At 46.4% G+C, this 16,031-nt stretch overlaps 1 protein-coding gene across 1 annotated transcript in view; it reads left to right on the forward strand.

Annotated features, from left to right (window-relative positions):
* The window catches only part of Notch2 (notch receptor 2), a 135,550-nt gene that overhangs the window by 38,136 nt on the left and 81,383 nt on the right, over positions 1 to 16,031 (forward strand). The gene's annotated exons all lie outside the window — the stretch shown is intronic.

Below are 16,031 nucleotides of genomic sequence, written 5' to 3' on the forward strand. Positions count from 1 at the left end.
AACTGTCTATTCCAGCCTGACATTTTTTGTTTGAGAAAAGCCATGAGATAATTTCCTAAATAGTTTCTTTTATGTATTTGTTTTCCTGTTTTTGAGACAAGGTCCCACTGTGCAGCCGTGGCTGGCCTAGAACTCCCTATGTAGACCAGGCTGGCCTTGAACTCACTAAGATATGCCTGCCTCTGCTTCCCACAGTCCTCAGATTAAAGGTGTGTACCACCAAACCAAGCTACATTTCTTGCTGATTATATATTTTCTTAATTTTTTACCTCAGAAGTTTTGGTAGTAAGGTACATCCATTCTATCTGGTGATAGAAAATTGCTATTACTTTTTCTTGTTTCATTGTGGTATTTTCCACCCCAAATAGAGTTGATTCTGACCCTGGGATCTAAATTCTTTAATGTCATAAGGCTTTTTTCCCCCCGAGTCAGAATCAATTTTTCTTTCACAAAATGAAAATATTTTAAGCCGTGACGACAGTAAAATTTAACAATAGTTTGTTTGGATTGGGATTAAGATAACATTGGAGATGAAAGATTTTATGTCACTGATTATGGCTACTAACTTGGTTTTCAGCCGGAAAAACAAAACTTATGTGGTTCATTCTCCTCCACATGGCGGATAATAAGGGAGAGAGTTCAACACCTCGGATTGGCCACCACAGTCTTGTTTGTCTTTGCGGCAATCCGCTGTGTGGTGGCTTGTGTTGCTCTAACATCAAGCTCTCCGGTGGTCCTAACGGGAGCAGTGTGATCACATGTTGAGCCCTTTCTCAGTAGATCGTGAAGCCCTGGCTTTGGGCATTTTTGCATAGCTAACACCCAGCATGGTGCCTGGCATGCAGCCACTGTAAAGCAGTGAGTTCTGTTGTCTGCCTTCTTCTAGGGCAGTGCTTCTCAACCTTCCTAATGCTGCTGCAACCCTTCAATACAGTTCCTCATGCTGTGGTGACCCCCAACCATAAAATTATTTTCATTGCTACTTGCTAACTGTAATTTTGCTGCTGTTATGAATCACAATGTAAATATGTATGTTTCCTGATGGTCTTAGGTGGAAATGAATGACCCTATGAAAGGGTCATTTAACACCTAGGTTGAGAACCCATGTTCTAGGGAGGTGTAAACAGACACCTGTTTACCTCAGGTAGAGCACTAAAAGTAGACCCCAGAGCCAATGCCTCCTGAGTCCAGCTCAGTGAATCAGTGAGTTCATCCGAGCACAGGTGCTCAAAGGACGCCGCCGCCCCAGGGAAAAGCCCACACGGGCGGGCAGGCGTGGTGACAAATTCCAGAAAGCTGTGTTCCTGGCCCTCACACACAATTCACACAACTTGCAGGCAGCTGTACGGAGGCGAGCCTGCTCTCCCCAGCAGCTGATTGCTGTTTTTGTGACCCTGGAGCAGGGCTTTGCCAATCTCATAGCCTTCAGGCTTTTCCTTCTGCCCTGTAAGTTTCATTAACTCCTTCTTACCAGCTCCATCCTGCCTTTGGGAGGAAGTGTTTCAATTGGGAGGACACAGCCACACACGCTCCTTGAATTAAAAGAGGTCCATACATGCAGAGTTCAGTACATACCGTCATTTCCATGTCTCTTATCTGTTTATCTTAACAAGATTGATTTCCCCTCTGGGAATTTTATTTGTTTTGCATAACATTGGCCTGGTAGAGAGGCCAGCTAGTTGAATGTAATTGGACTTAGTGACTTATGCAGGGGAATTTCACATAGGTTATAAATGCTGGCCTGTATGTGGTCGCCTATGAGAGAGGAGGCTTCAGGGAGGACAGACTCTTGAGTACTGGAAAGGACACTAAATAAGGCTTGCTTGTATGGAGAGGCAGTTTCGATGATGGCTAGCCTCAGACGTGAAGCATCACCAAAGAGGCTTTGTTGTCCCCAGCTGCAGAAAGAAACCCTGCACGGTGGTGTGCACAACAGAAGTGGAGTAGCCTGGAGCTAGGTGTGCTGACCACATGGGAGGGAGAGGCAGGCTGGTCTTTGTGGGTTCAGGAGCAGCTTGGTGTACAGAGTGAGTTTCAGACCAGCCAGGGATACATAGCGAGACGAGAGTGGGAACAGTGGCACCTTGCTCTCTGGACTCTGAAGCATCATCGGCAGTAAAACTGATGTGTACTGCACACTTCGAAGCATCCCTCCACCACCTCCGCCACCTCCGCCTGGAAAACATGGCATTCCAGTTTGTTCCCTAACTATTTCCCCCAAATAGTGAGTATTCGAACACTTAAAGGGTTATGAAAATTACACCAGGCATGCAGGGCATGTGATTGTCTTTGATTCCTGAGGTTGCTTAGTGGATTAAGAAAACAAAGTCGAAGCCAAGTTCCTTTTGTGGGGGGTAGGGTGGGAATTGGAAGAAAAATGTTTTAAAGTGGAAGGTATCCCAGAACCTGTTAAGGTGGCATTATGCTGCTGATTCATCTAAACCCTAATGATTGTTTATAGAAACTATAGAAGCCCTTGATAAGATCCCATTGACAGACGAGGATAAGAGCTTTCAAAGATGGATTTTGTGCACAGCTCAACTGTTTTTCCCCCTCCTTCTCACTGTTAGGAGCCCAAGGACCCTGTCAGATTGTGATGCCAGGCAAGAGGAACCTGTGCAATCTTGCATAAAACTCAATTACTGCTGCTAAATAGTTGCTGTCAGCTCTTAATAAAGTCCTCTCACTACGAACGCTAAGACATTTTATTCTCTCCCTGTCCTACTGGGAGGTGTAAATATATAATTAAGTTTGGATGTAATTAATCACTTTCCAGTTGTCTGTTCCAGGCTTTCAAGTAGAAACCACCTCAAATCCCATTTTGATTAAAAATCATGGACAGCTCATGTTTCCTAGGATGCCGGTGTAGGTGAGGTTATGAGTTACCCCGTCCACAAGTGCTTTCTGTGAGGACATAGTTATCAGAATTAAAGTCCTCATCTGGTGATTTTACTGTCTGGGTTGCCAGTGCTTCTGTCCACTGCTCCGTGGCTTGACTGGGTTCAGTTTTGCTTCCACTCAAACTTTGCTTTTAAAGGACTCGCTGGACGCCGTGGACGATGCTTTCCGAGTGTTGGTCCCATAGACTTTGGTGGGAGTGGGTACGCTGATCCTGTTCAGGCTTGGTCTCAGGCTTTGTTAGGTAGATCTGTTTCTGTTTCACCTGTAGGGCTGGGATATATGGCCCACATTCCCAAGATGTGACCCTCTAGCGGACCCCTGGGAAGTGCAAGGACTGACCACGCCTGGGCTGTGTTTCTCAAGCCCCTCTGCTCTGGCGAGGCTTGAATTCTGAGGAGGAACTGCCTGTCCGGTTTTGACAGCCATCCAGCTCTCTTGCATTCTGTAATCTCATCTTCCTTCTGTATGATCAGAACCATCAAAGGATTTGCACAGCTGTGTTCATACTTTTGAGCTCCACCTCCCAGGAGTCTGTCTCCTCCAGGGTTTTGTTTTTGCAGTATCTCTTCCAGGGTTTGCCTTCGCAGGAGTCCGTCTCTTCCAGGGTTTGCCTTTGCAGGAGTCCGTCTCTTCCAGGGTTTGCCTTTGGAGGAGCCTATCTTTTACCTCCATAGCCCTGCCCCCCCCCCCCCCCCCCTTCCACTGGAAAGCCATTCACTGCCTGCTGGCTTTTTTGTGTAGTGCTACCTGAGCTGGCGAGCAGCCTGCAGAGGGAAAGCAGTTAATGTGGGTTTCTCACTGCTTCCTCCCCTCTCAAGGTCTACTTCCCTGGTATTTTTTTCTGGTGCCTTTCCCAGTTTATCGCTAATTGTCCTGGACAGGAGAGTTCTTCTGATGTGATTACTGCCTTTATTCCTAAGGATGCAAATTGGAGTTGTAAAGGGCCCTTCACCATCTCTTGTCTTGGAGGAAGGTGCCTAGCACAGTGTTGGAAAAAGAAGGAAACCTCACATATAAAGCCACACAGTTGCAGAGGTTCTCATGCATGGGTGCTTTCTCCTGGGAACCTCTAGTCTGTATCTAAAAATCACATTTCAAAGTGCATTGTGATGGATGCAAAATGTTATAAAATACAAGCTTGTGTCACATTTTATCCAAACCTTGTCTGCTCGCTGTAATAAACATTAGCAACTAAGTATATCCTTTGCCAGGATTAGAGTGATGTTGGTGGTCCAGGCATCTGAAATCCATCCAAGAAAACTGGGCCGGCTGCCTCCATTGTCCTCTGAACAAATTTAGGTGTCATAGCGGAGATCAGAGGCACTGGACTCCCTCAGAACTCGGCCCGTGATGGAGGCTGTGTCCCCAGAGCTTGCGCCTGTGCAGTGGCCGTGGTCTCCGAAGGGTGTGTTCCAGAGTCCTAGCTGACTCAGCATTGGTCCCTTTCATCACCCTCCTTAGTGCCTTCACTGCTGTGAAGAGAAGCTGGAGATCAGAGCCAGGGAACAGGACTGTCCACTGGCTAGCCATTTGCTTGCTTTCCGGCCAAGTGGGTCCTGCCAGCCTGGTTCCTTCACGCCGGTTGCCCTAGTTAGCAGAGTGTCATGTATGAATATGTTCTCTGGAAGGTGACAGCAGAGGCAGCCATACCTCTGTAGTCTTCATTTGTTCCACATCCTCTTTAGCATCTTTTAAACCTGAAATGAAGAGTGGTGTCCTTGGCTTATTCAAGTCCTTTCACGGGGCAGGTCTTTTTTTTTTTTCTTTCTCGGTGTGGTACTTAGAAATGATTAACTCAAGAGTTACTTATTGTTGGAGCTGCGGAGATGGCTCAGTGGTTAAGAACACTTGCTGCTCTTGCAGAGGACCTAAGTTTGGTTCCCAGCACCCAGATGGTGGCTCACAATCATCTGTAACCCCAGTTCTAGGGGACCTGAAGCCTTTTCTGGCCTCTGAGGCCACCAGGCATGCAGGTGGTGCACAGACATACACAGAGGCAAAACACCCGTACACATGAAGTGAAAATAAACAAGTCTTTAAGAAAGAGTGACTTACTGCAATCTGCTTGTGCATACCATAGGTAGCACCACATCCACCACTCAAGTCTGCAGTAGTAGTTGCAATTAATTGATACTGTTCCATTACTTCATACTTCTTTGGAAAGTCCTCCAGCTGTTACCAGTCACTGGGCTGGATGACTTAAAGCAGTTGAGAGTGAGCCCGACAAGGCCGTTGTAAAGTCAAGGGAATAACTAATTGCAGTGTGGTCTGTTCAGAGCCCAGCAGTGGGCTGGGGTGAGAAGAGTGAGGTACAGCCTCAGGTGTGGAATTTAGGGCACTGTCTGGAAACTCAGTCATCAAGGTCCGTGATGCCTTGATGTCCTATTTCAGGGTATCAAAAGGAATGCAAAAATGGTGAAAAAACTCAAAATTCTAAATCAGGAGATTAGCAATACTGATTATTACGTTTGCCTCAGGCTCCAGTGTGGTTCAGCCTGGCACTTGTGAGTGGATTAAGTCCTGGAAGAGTCCTCCCTGGTAACATGCTGTGAACATAGATCTCTGCGTCAGATAGACCCAGGTTCGAGCCTCCTTCCTGCCAGCAATCAGATCTTTGGCAATGCAGTGACTACAGTGGCAGCTGATTCTTGTTCTAGACCAGGTTCTGGCCTCGGTTAAGCTGTTCATGTGAAATACATAATGTATTTGTTTTATCAGTCAGTGTGTGGACACTCAGAGAGTTTAAATGATTTGCCCAAGATCTTAAAACTTTTTTCTAAATACTGACTTAAGATGAGCTCTTGGAAAAATGTGCAGCCATTTTGTGACTCAGTTTACCTATCAATAAAATGGAGCAAGTGGCCTATTAAAGTGAAAGGTCAAACAAGACCTCCCAGAAAGGAAGTGAAAAACATTTGAAGATATGTGACTACTAGAAATTAATGAAAACTTATTTACTTACTTACTTTTATGTGTGGGCACATGTATGCCATATCAGTCAGAGGACAGCTTGAAGGAGTCCGTTCTCCCCCATCATGTGGATGCTAGGGCTTGAACTCCGATGTTCAGGCTTGGCAGCAAGCAGCTTTACCTGCTGTGCCTTCTTGCTGGCCCCTTAGCTTTTGAAAGTAGAAACAGTGGTATTAGGTAGGCCTTGGGCATCTCACCCAGGTACTATTGGCTTATAGCTACCTGAGGTTAGGTGGGTCAGCCTTGGCTAAAGCCTTTCTGCCATTATGTAGATGGAATGTAAGAAGGCAGTGAAGTGGGGAATTATATTAGAAAAATTAAATTAGAAAACCTGAAGCCTCCCCATTCCCTAATTTTATGCAGCTGTGACACTGGGCTGCTGAGCCGCTGCCGCCAGCACAGAGTCACGTGGCGTTTGCCTGGTGACTTCCCCACGTACGTGTTCCCATCGAGGCTTCACCCTGCCTCCTACTGCTATCCCGAACCGAGTCTCGGTCACACGGTCCTTTCCTCTGTGTGTGTGTTTGAAGAGTCTTCCATATGGGAGTCGTGACCACCAGTTTCTTATCAGTGCGTGGTAACGGAGTCCCCATGCCCTTTCCAAATCCTCTGTGCTTTAGGCTGGAACCGTAAATGTCTTGTTGTTTGGTGAAGTAGAAGGCCATTCGTAGGCTCGCCTGAATCCCTCCGCCTGCCTTGGATAGCTGCCAATAAATTAAATCAATTAATTTTGGCTGACAAAGCTGGCATTAATAGATTGGAGTTGAGCTCAGCTTCTCTGAACACAGTCTCCAGGTTAACCCTAATCCTGTGTGAAGTTGCTTATTGTCCACTCGTAGCTTGTCAGCACCATCGTTTCGTGGAGGAATCCCACCCCCCCCCCTTTCCCTGGAAGCAGAATGAGAAATATTTCTCTTTCTAGAGAAGCTTAATTACATTCTTCATTTTAGTTGTGCCTATATCTGCACTTAATCAAAATTCAATGAAAATATAATTATGTAGAGATTTCCAAGCTTACTTTGATAAATTAGCATAAATATGGCAGGCTTTTTCTCAGTGCCCTGGAGTTGGAATCCCTAGAAACGAAGGTGAGTGTCTCATTGCCCCCTTGTTATATGCATGCGTCTCCATGTATGAGTGCGTGTGCATATGCACATGCATGAGGAGGATGTATTTTTGGCATATTTGTATAATTTGAGTTCTGTTTTATATCCATCTCAATGCAAAGGAAATTAAAATTTCTCTTCTGTTTCCCTATATTTTCTAGATCTTACTTATTCACTGTTAGTGACCTTCCTGAAGAAGGTCATCTGGGTCCAAGGTCCTCAGATGGGAACATCAGGCTTCCCCTTCTGATGCAGTACTTCTGTTTAATATGCTCCTTTCAGAAACAGACCACACGGTTTTTATGAAAAGGACTTTGGAAAAGAGGAGAGAAGGCCAGGGCAGTGGTGATGGGTGGCATTGCTCAGTGAATACACCATCACAACTTTCCAGCCCATCTCCCCGCCTGTATGAAGAAAGAGTTCAGGAGAACATAGTCTGGCTTAGAATCTAAGTGGTACAAGAATCCCTTAATTTCCATCTCCCGTTCCACAGAGGTGGTTCCTCTGCCTGACTGTCCATGCTTCTCAGCATCTCTGTCTCCCCAGTAGGATGGCAAAGATTCAGAGGACTGCCACCAGACATGCGCTAGGTGTAGATACTGTGGAGGCTTCTGAGGCCTTCTGTGCTGGATATTGTGAATAGACCAGAAAGCCCCAAGTTTGTCTCCATCTTGATTGCTGTTTTTCTGTCTGAATTCTAGTTCAGGTAACGTTTTACCAAATGGGTGTGTGGATCAGTCTGGTTTCTAGCGACAGCTAAGTGGTTTGGACAAACACTCATTTAGCACATGTTATCTCGAACGTGTGGAGATGGAATGAATGCCTAGCATGAGAAGCTGGGGAAAGGGCCCAGGCACGGGAAGAGAAGGCAGCTGGCAGCCATTACTTTTCTTCCCTTGGACTTTCTGGCTTCGTGTTGACTCATCGAGTTACCAGCCGAATGGCCAGGTAGGCTTGTGGCCACATTATGCAAGAAACTCTGAGTCCAAGAATATCACAAGCCAAGAAAAAGACTCGGTTTGGACAGAGGGAGTGATATAAAACCCGAGAGTGACTGGGCGTTTTCCACAGCTGCGTAGTTCATCCTGTTAGCTGAGAATTCAGGTATCTCACGGTCATATCTCTTCTGTCCAGTGGCCAGGTTTGCTTCATTTTAGGGATCTGAGTAAGTGGGTATCTGTTAGCCAAATCTTTGGTTACCCCAAATTAGCTCATGTTCTTTACTGCTTGTTTCCTCTAATTATATAGTACACATCCAAACCCTCAATTATCCAGAATAAACCAGGCTGCCTGCTCCTCTGCGTGGAAAACATTTGACGGTGGTTATGATTTCCTGGCCTAGACCTTGGCAATGCGTTAGTCATTTGACCTCCTGGTCCTTTAAGGTTTGGAAACCCTGGTTCTTGAGCAAGTCAGACTCATCTCCTTGAGGAATTTCTTCACTGGGCAGTTTGCCCTTTTGTAACCTTAGTCATCCTCAGCACTACCCAAGGAGCCTCCTCGACTTTAATTTTTCTGCTGTAGTCCTATTTGTATATCATATTTGTGGTGTCTGCTCTCCTTCTCATATTGCTGAAACTCATGCCCAAGAATGTCTCGGTCACTCTTTAAAAACGGACACCACTTGATTACTAATGAGAAAGTGACTCACTTCCGTCCAGGCCAAGGCTGGCACTGGTGGTGATCAGAGTTCATTGATGTCTCCACCGCACAGCTCAGTGATGGGATTTACACATTCCATCTAAGTTGTTTTGTTTTTGAGGCAGGGTCTCTCTGCATAGCCTTGGCTGTCCTGGAACTCAGAGATCCACCTACTTCTGCCTCCCTGGGATTGAAGGCATGCGCCGCCACACCTGGCTCCTTCTAAATTTTCTAGGAGTTAATGACAGTGTCATGAACTGGGGGAGTGAGCCAGGAGAGGCTTTTATACTGAGTCATGTGGATGCCTGAAAATGAGTTCTGGAGAAAGGTTCTATACAAATTTACCTAATGGTTGATTCCCCATGAGGTTAAACGCAGTATTCTCTTCCCATACCACTGTCTCTCATACACACATCAGTCATTTAAATGCCCTGTGTACTTACCTGTAAGGCCTGAAATGTCTACCATCGGTCTGTACTGAAAAAAGCAATCTGCTACCCTAGCCTGGGGTTTCAGGGAAGGGGCTTAAGGCCTAGAAAGGGACAGAGGTCCTTTGGGCACAGGAGTTCTTGCTGGTGCCCATAGAATGTGAATACATTGTTAGTTCTCTTTTGCTTGTTCTTGGTTTCCTTATGTGTTCTGTGAGGGCTTAGCTCAGAGAGAGACCTGAGCAACAGCTCATTTATGTAAGCATGCATGGGCCATTGCGGGGATAGTTAGGTGCTGTGAAGGGTGTGCAAAAGAGGGACATGGCCCTGATTCTTGCCTAAGGAGTAAGACTTGGAGTACTGGAGTAGCCTGGTTATATAGTAGGGCAGTAGCCAAGGCATACACACCACTGCCCCCCATACTGACACAGCCAGCAGCATCCTTACATCCGGGGATATAACTGCGGAAGGAGTTTATGTCAGTACTGAGGTCATCACGCTCAGGAGGGGGTTAAAGGGATCTTAGGGTGCACCTACTTCCCCACTCACATATGTGATATGTGAAGACCTGAGGCAGAATATAGCTGAGCAAATCGTTCTGTGTTACAGGACTGACGAGAGTATAGACAGGGTTGAGCTATTTCTCTTGACCCCACTGCAAACTGCATCTCCAACCTGTTCTTTTTCTTCATGACAGCAGCCCTTTAAGAACTGCATTTAACCTCTGAGCCATCTCTGACTGCTCTTCCAGAGGTCCTGAGTTCAATTCCCAGCAACCACATGGTGGCTCACAGCCATCTGCAATGAGATCTGGCGCCCTCTTCTGTAGACATAATAAATAAATAAATCTTTGAAAAAAAATAATTGAGTCTTTGTACTGTAAAACAATAATGCCTCCCTTTAAAAAAAAAAAAAAAAGAACTGCATTTAAGGGCAGACATTGCTTTATCATGAAAATCAGAACTTAAAAATAAACAAAAATCAGGGGTTTTGTGGAGCCGTTTGGAAGAGTAAGAAGGCTAACTCTAGCACATTGTCATCTTTTAAAGTTTGGTGAATCCAAACAGTGTGGAGATAATTTGTACTTCTTCCAGATGCGTGTGTCCTGTAGCTCCAGGGGCTGTGAATGTAACCCAGGGAACCATGGAACTTTAAAATGACTGTTGGAGATGATTTGGTCAAGAATCTTACTCTCTAGAGATCTCTTTATTTTTGTTTTGTGTCAGGATATTTCCCCCCAGATGGGTATGTGCTCCACATGCATGCTTGGGGCTGCTGGAAGGCCAGAAGAGGGCATCATGTCCTCTGGAGCCAGAGTTACAGATGTTGTGAGCTGCCATGTGGGTTCTGGGAACTGAAGTCTGGTCCTCTGCAAGAGCAGCTAGTGCTTGTCACCATTGATCCCTCTGTCCAGAACCAAGTATTTTATTTTATAAAGCACAGGAAGGCTGAGGATCAAAGGTGTGAAGTGATTTGTTCAAGATTACAAGTCTACCAGCAGAGCCAGGGCAGCTCTAGAGGAAAGGGCCGTTTGCAGCAACTTTGCCAGAGAGATCTGTGGCCGTCCAGAAATCCGAGGCAGGACATTTAAAAATCCATGTGCTAATTACACTTTAATATTCATTCAGCTAGAGGACAAACTCCTCTAATTGTTAGACACACAGTTATGTACATTTACACACATATATTCATATGTATGGAAGACCTGGATTGTGTGTGTATCCGTGCACGAATTTGTGCACGCAGCTGGCTCTCGGCATCTCCCCTAGAACCATCTTGATTGCTACCGGACAGTGTTTTCAGTAATGCACGGAAGAGAATATCGGTAGATCTGTAGTGGCCCTGCTCTGGCTCGGCCTAGTCACTGAAGGACCTCTCCAGAGATGGTGTGGAACACGGGTTGTAGCGTGTGTTGGGGTTTCTGCCGTAGACAGGCCTTGTTTACACTTGGGGAATTATGTTTGCGCTCTGTCGTGAAACACAGGTTCAGCCTGGGCCACTCTGGCTTTTGGGGTCTGCTGGGCTTATTCCCACCATCCCCAGAAATGTTTTCTCACATACTTTTGCCTTTGCTTTGGGTAAACTTGAGCAATACTTTCAGCAGATCTGGTGGGTGTTTGGCTTCTGTAGTATGAAAGACCACACAACACTTAAAATCTCAGGTATTTTTTGCTCACAAGAACACCCCCCCCCCCCCCCCCCCAGTTAGGCCACAGCCCTGTTTTTAAGAGTAGTGGTAGATAGATGCCACATTGGGGTCAGGCACCATAATTATTTTGCAAGTGTTCATTATTTTTATTTTCTTAGGAATTTACTTTTTTGGTGTTGGTATCCAGTCTGGAGTCTTGCCCTTGTCAAGCGCTCTACCCGTGAGCTACATTCCGGCCTTCATCTTTGGTTTTATTGTGCAGAGGATGTGGCAGCCTCAGACCATTGGGCTGTCTTTCAGAAATTACACATACTTCATAATAACTGCTTTTAAACTAGCCTGGTTTCTACAGCCCTGTTCTATTTTTCTCCTTCTCCTGCTTTTGCTATGGTCTTGGGAGTTAAATCCAGGGCCTCACACACAGGAATCAAAGCACTCTACCAACTGAGTTTATCTCCAGAAAAAATGGCCTAATTTCTAGAAACCAAGAGTTAACCTAAACTAGAAGCAGGTGTTTTTGCCTTTATGGTATCGATGCCATCCTGCCCTCAGAGCAGACGTCAGCAGACTTCCTTAAAGTGCGAGATAACACATGTTTTAGGCCAAGAGTCAAGCTGACACTTCTGTGTCACTTTATGTGGCCATTTAAAATGCCACCAATGATAGTTCCTGAGCTGGCGATACAAACATAGATGGTATAAGAGCCATTCTTCAGCTTCCTGTTTCCCCAAGAAAAGTGGCAGATGCCAGAAGTGCCATTGTTTCTGCTGTTTGGTTGTTGTTTTAATGTGCAGGTGAAGTTCTGGAAGCAGATGAACTGAGATTACAGCAGTGAATCACACTTGACTCCTCCGGTGCCAGCTTTTGGTTGGTGCCCAGTTTCTAGCTTGATGGTCTGTGCTGGGTTATGGCCAGGGTCAAAGCAGAGATACTAATAAAATAGGGAGGGATATAATTCAAAGAAATGAAAACCATACACTTTTCTTTGGCAAATAATTGTTCCCATTACCGTCAAAGTAACGAATGTCAGTTGATGTAAATACCACAAAAGCTGTCCTTTGTGTGGACATATTTTGGGCATGGCAGTGGTGATTTTAGTCATCATATTTGCTCTTAAAAGGCTCTTGAGACGCTTACAGGTAAGCCAGGCCCAGCCCCAGAAGCAGAGCTGGCGCTGGTTGGTGCTTGCTTCCGGCACATGGATGCGGCATGAGCCTCTCACACGGGCACTGGCGGTATCGGCCATATGTGAAAGTGGGGTTCGTGTGCAGCAGATGTACACATCTCCCTACGAATGCTGGGCAACTTCATATTTTTTGAGGAAAATAGGATTTAAAGAAATCTACTCCATATGGGGTTGGATGGCTTTGACTAGTCTTGAGTGTATGAGGGTTAAGGTACCCTGTGTATCAAGAATGTTAATTAGTTTAAAAATCCTTTCGGTAACTAGCTCAACCCTGTGGCTCCCGAACAGTGAGTGTAATTGAAGTCTAGAGTCTTTAGGTTGTAAAGGTTCTGTGGACCCTTGCACTTTGCCCTTTGGCATCTGTTAAGAATGTGAACACTGAAGTTGAATGACTTCCATACGCTGGTCCCTGTGCTTGGCACACGGGGGGATAGCAGAGAATTCTTGTCTGTTAGGGAAGGTAAATAAGTATAGCAAAGGTTAACGCCATATGTCCGATTTATGAGAACATCAAGTCGGGGATGTCCCTTCCCACCCTTTCCTTCCCCCTTTCTTCCCCTTTCTGTAGCATCTCCTCCCTTCTCTTCCTCTTTTCTTCTTTTTGGGGAGTAGAGACAGGGTCTTATTGCCTGAACCTCCCAAATGCAATTAAAGGCAGCACAGGCCACCCTGCCTCGCAGGAAATAACATTTAAGCAGGGGCTTGAAGCAATTTTAGGGCATGGCTGCAACGAGTGTGGAGATAATGGTGCTCTGTGGATGGTGTGTGCACAGGTCTGGGAGGAGCGGTGGACTGTAGCACGCTCTTTGAGCTGGAAGAAGGGAGTACAGTGTGTGAAGAGAGGCTATCTTGAGGCAGTTGCTTGAAGACAATGCACCAGGAGTTCTGGAATGTTCCTAGAGGTTGGGAATCGTGTACAGGCTTGGAGGCTTGCATAGCCCAGCAAGGTCTGGCCCCATCAGCCCTAATACAAAAGTCACCCAAAATAGACTGTTATGTTAATCATAAAGGCAATGTGGATACATTCAAGTGTGGATGAGATACGACTTAGTGGTGTAGAATGCTGTGTCAGGATCACAGACCCTCACGTGCTTCTGCAGCCCAGAACTCAGAGCGGCCCTCTTCTCCCACTCATCCTGTCTGTTATGGTGAAGGGTGCTTTCTGTAAACTCATGATAGAGTGTGCCTGCCGGGTTTTAATCACACATGGCTATTTTCTCAGGATCCAGGGTGTATGGCAAAGGACTGATATGCACAGGAAGACAAAGGAAAAGCCACCTTCCATTACAGCAGCGTCACAAACCTCAGCCCTGTTTCGGTGTCCCCGTCCCATCTTGAAGGCTGTTGAAGAGACTGACCGCCCAGCTCAGCCTCTTAGACTGTCAGCTGGACGAGAAGGGCACTCACAGACTTCCTACCTAGATAAAGCATGGCTTCCCATTGCCCCGGCTCCCGGCTCAGCCTGAGGAAGGGCAACAGTGCTGTGAATGAACAGCTCCGAGGCCCTTCCACTTCAGCCTCTTCAGTTTGGATTTATTAGAATCAGCGTGTTTATTGCTTTATTCAGATGAGGGGGTGGAAAAACCTGAACACATGTGAACCAAGCGAGGTGGGACTCCAGAAGTCAGTCCCCAGCCTCCCAGCTCCCCTTGCTGGTTTTTTTTTTCCTGTGGGAAACTTTTTAATTTGGAAGCATTCAGCTAATGTGGGAATCAAGATTAACATTTTCTGAAATACTTGTACAAGAAAGGCAGAAATGTGCTGTCCAGGAAGCAGATTTACATAGTAGAAAAATGCCTGCCCCACAGTGCTTGGTCGTCTTTGTGTATTAGATGTGATACTCTGTGTGTGTGTGTGTGTGTGTGTGTGTGTGTGTGTGTGTGTGTAGGGTTGATTATATGCTCGTCTTTGTTTTTTTTCCATCAAACTAGGAAGGCCCTAGAAAGCATGTTTTACCACAAACAGTCTGTTTGGGGCTCCAGTCTCTCCCCAGTACTCCCCCTTCCTACTGAGTAAGGCATATTGTTTCCTTTCTTTTCTCTTGATTTCCCTTTCTTTTTTGGGAGTAGCAGCAGGGGATGAGTGGGAGTGGGGATGGTGGGAAGGAAGGAACATGATAGGTGACTTCCATTTTCTCCTGTGTGTTTTTTTTTTTTAAACCAGGAAGTTAAGTGTAAGTCTGTGCTTTAAAAAAAAAAAAGTCAGCAGTAAGCACAACCCAGTTAGTTACCTTTGCACAGAGTCACAGAATGAGAGGTTGATGAGCTAGTGAGACATGGGGCCCCAAGTTCTTGAAACGAGGGACACATTGAGGTTACCCAGTGGCCTGGGCTCTTGATGTAGCTGAGACATTTGGAGTCTGTATGCTCTGGGGGCACCTACATGTTTTCAGCCTGGCTTTGGCAATTGAAAGTGAAGTAGAACTTTCACTGGTTACTGCCAGCTTCGGCTGTTAGCAATTATTCTTTACCTATTATAACAGGGGGAACGGGAACAGGGTAGGGGCGGGTGGGGGGGGGGGCGGCAGGAAACCTGGCTGGCACCATGGTCACAGGAAAGAACAGACTGGTTTGGGGCCCTTCAGACCATAGACCTTTGTTACTGGCCGACGCTTAATTTGGTTTGTGGGTTCTGTGAGCCCCTCCCCCGTCTACCTTAACGACAGTTCCCCCTCCTGAGCTGAGCAGAGGCAGGCGGCCACTGCAGAGTGGAGGGCTGAGGGGCCCGGAGCAAGAAGAAAGTGGGTTGAAAGCCGAGTTCTGTTTAAAGAATTTTCTGCTGGAAACTAGCCCAGAGGGAGTCAAGAGGAGCTTTAATGAGGAGCAGCTGCACTGTGATGCAGCTCACAGGAGACGTCCCCCCATTCCACATTCTGGGCAGTTTTTGAAAACTCATGATTTTGAAATTGCTGTGGTGTGAAGCACGTCCCTCTTTCTTGTGTGTGGTGCGGGTTTCGCTTTGTTGTTGCTTTTAATGACCAAATCCTCACCAAAAAAATAAAATAAAGCTCCTCAAAACAAAAACACAAAGAGCAGCAGTAAAGCCTGGGTGCAGTTTGGGCTCCCCCCACCCCACCCCCGCCGCTAGAACATTCGGTGGGGAAACAGGGTGAGCAAACACTGGTGTTGGGTTGGAAAAGAGGTGCATTGGTGCATTTCCTCCTCAGGCTTCCGTCATTTTGGAGCTGACAACGCTGCTCATTGCTTTGGCTTCTCTCTGGACGGGTGGCTATTGACTTGGGAGATGTGAAAGGGGAAATTTTCCTGCCCTGTATTACTAGAGAGACAGCCCGAGCTGCAGCCATCGCAGATAGATGGGAATCGCCATTCCTGTCTCTGCCCCATGCTAAGAATCCGGGCTGCTATATGCCTGTGAGAGGTAGGGTCTGGCTGGCTGTATCAGCAGGGCGGCTGTAAAGGTGTCCATTCACCTTTCGGATGCAATCTTTCCTACAGCCCCCCCCACCACATTCACCCTATACTACCATGTGTGTGTGAGGTGATTAGTAGAGTCTTCCATGTCTTTAACAGCAGACTTTTAAGGAGCAGGTAACAGACATGGCTGGGTGGACCAGGCAGCAATCATCTGCATTGTGTCTGTGGATTTGCCTGTTAGGTGCATCTCAGAAGAACAGAATCACACCTGTGGCT

The sequence above is a fragment of the Onychomys torridus genome, chromosome 6 (assembly GCF_903995425.1).
Source record: "Onychomys torridus chromosome 6, mOncTor1.1, whole genome shotgun sequence".
In the NCBI taxonomy this organism is placed as follows: domain Eukaryota; kingdom Metazoa; phylum Chordata; class Mammalia; order Rodentia; family Cricetidae; genus Onychomys; species Onychomys torridus.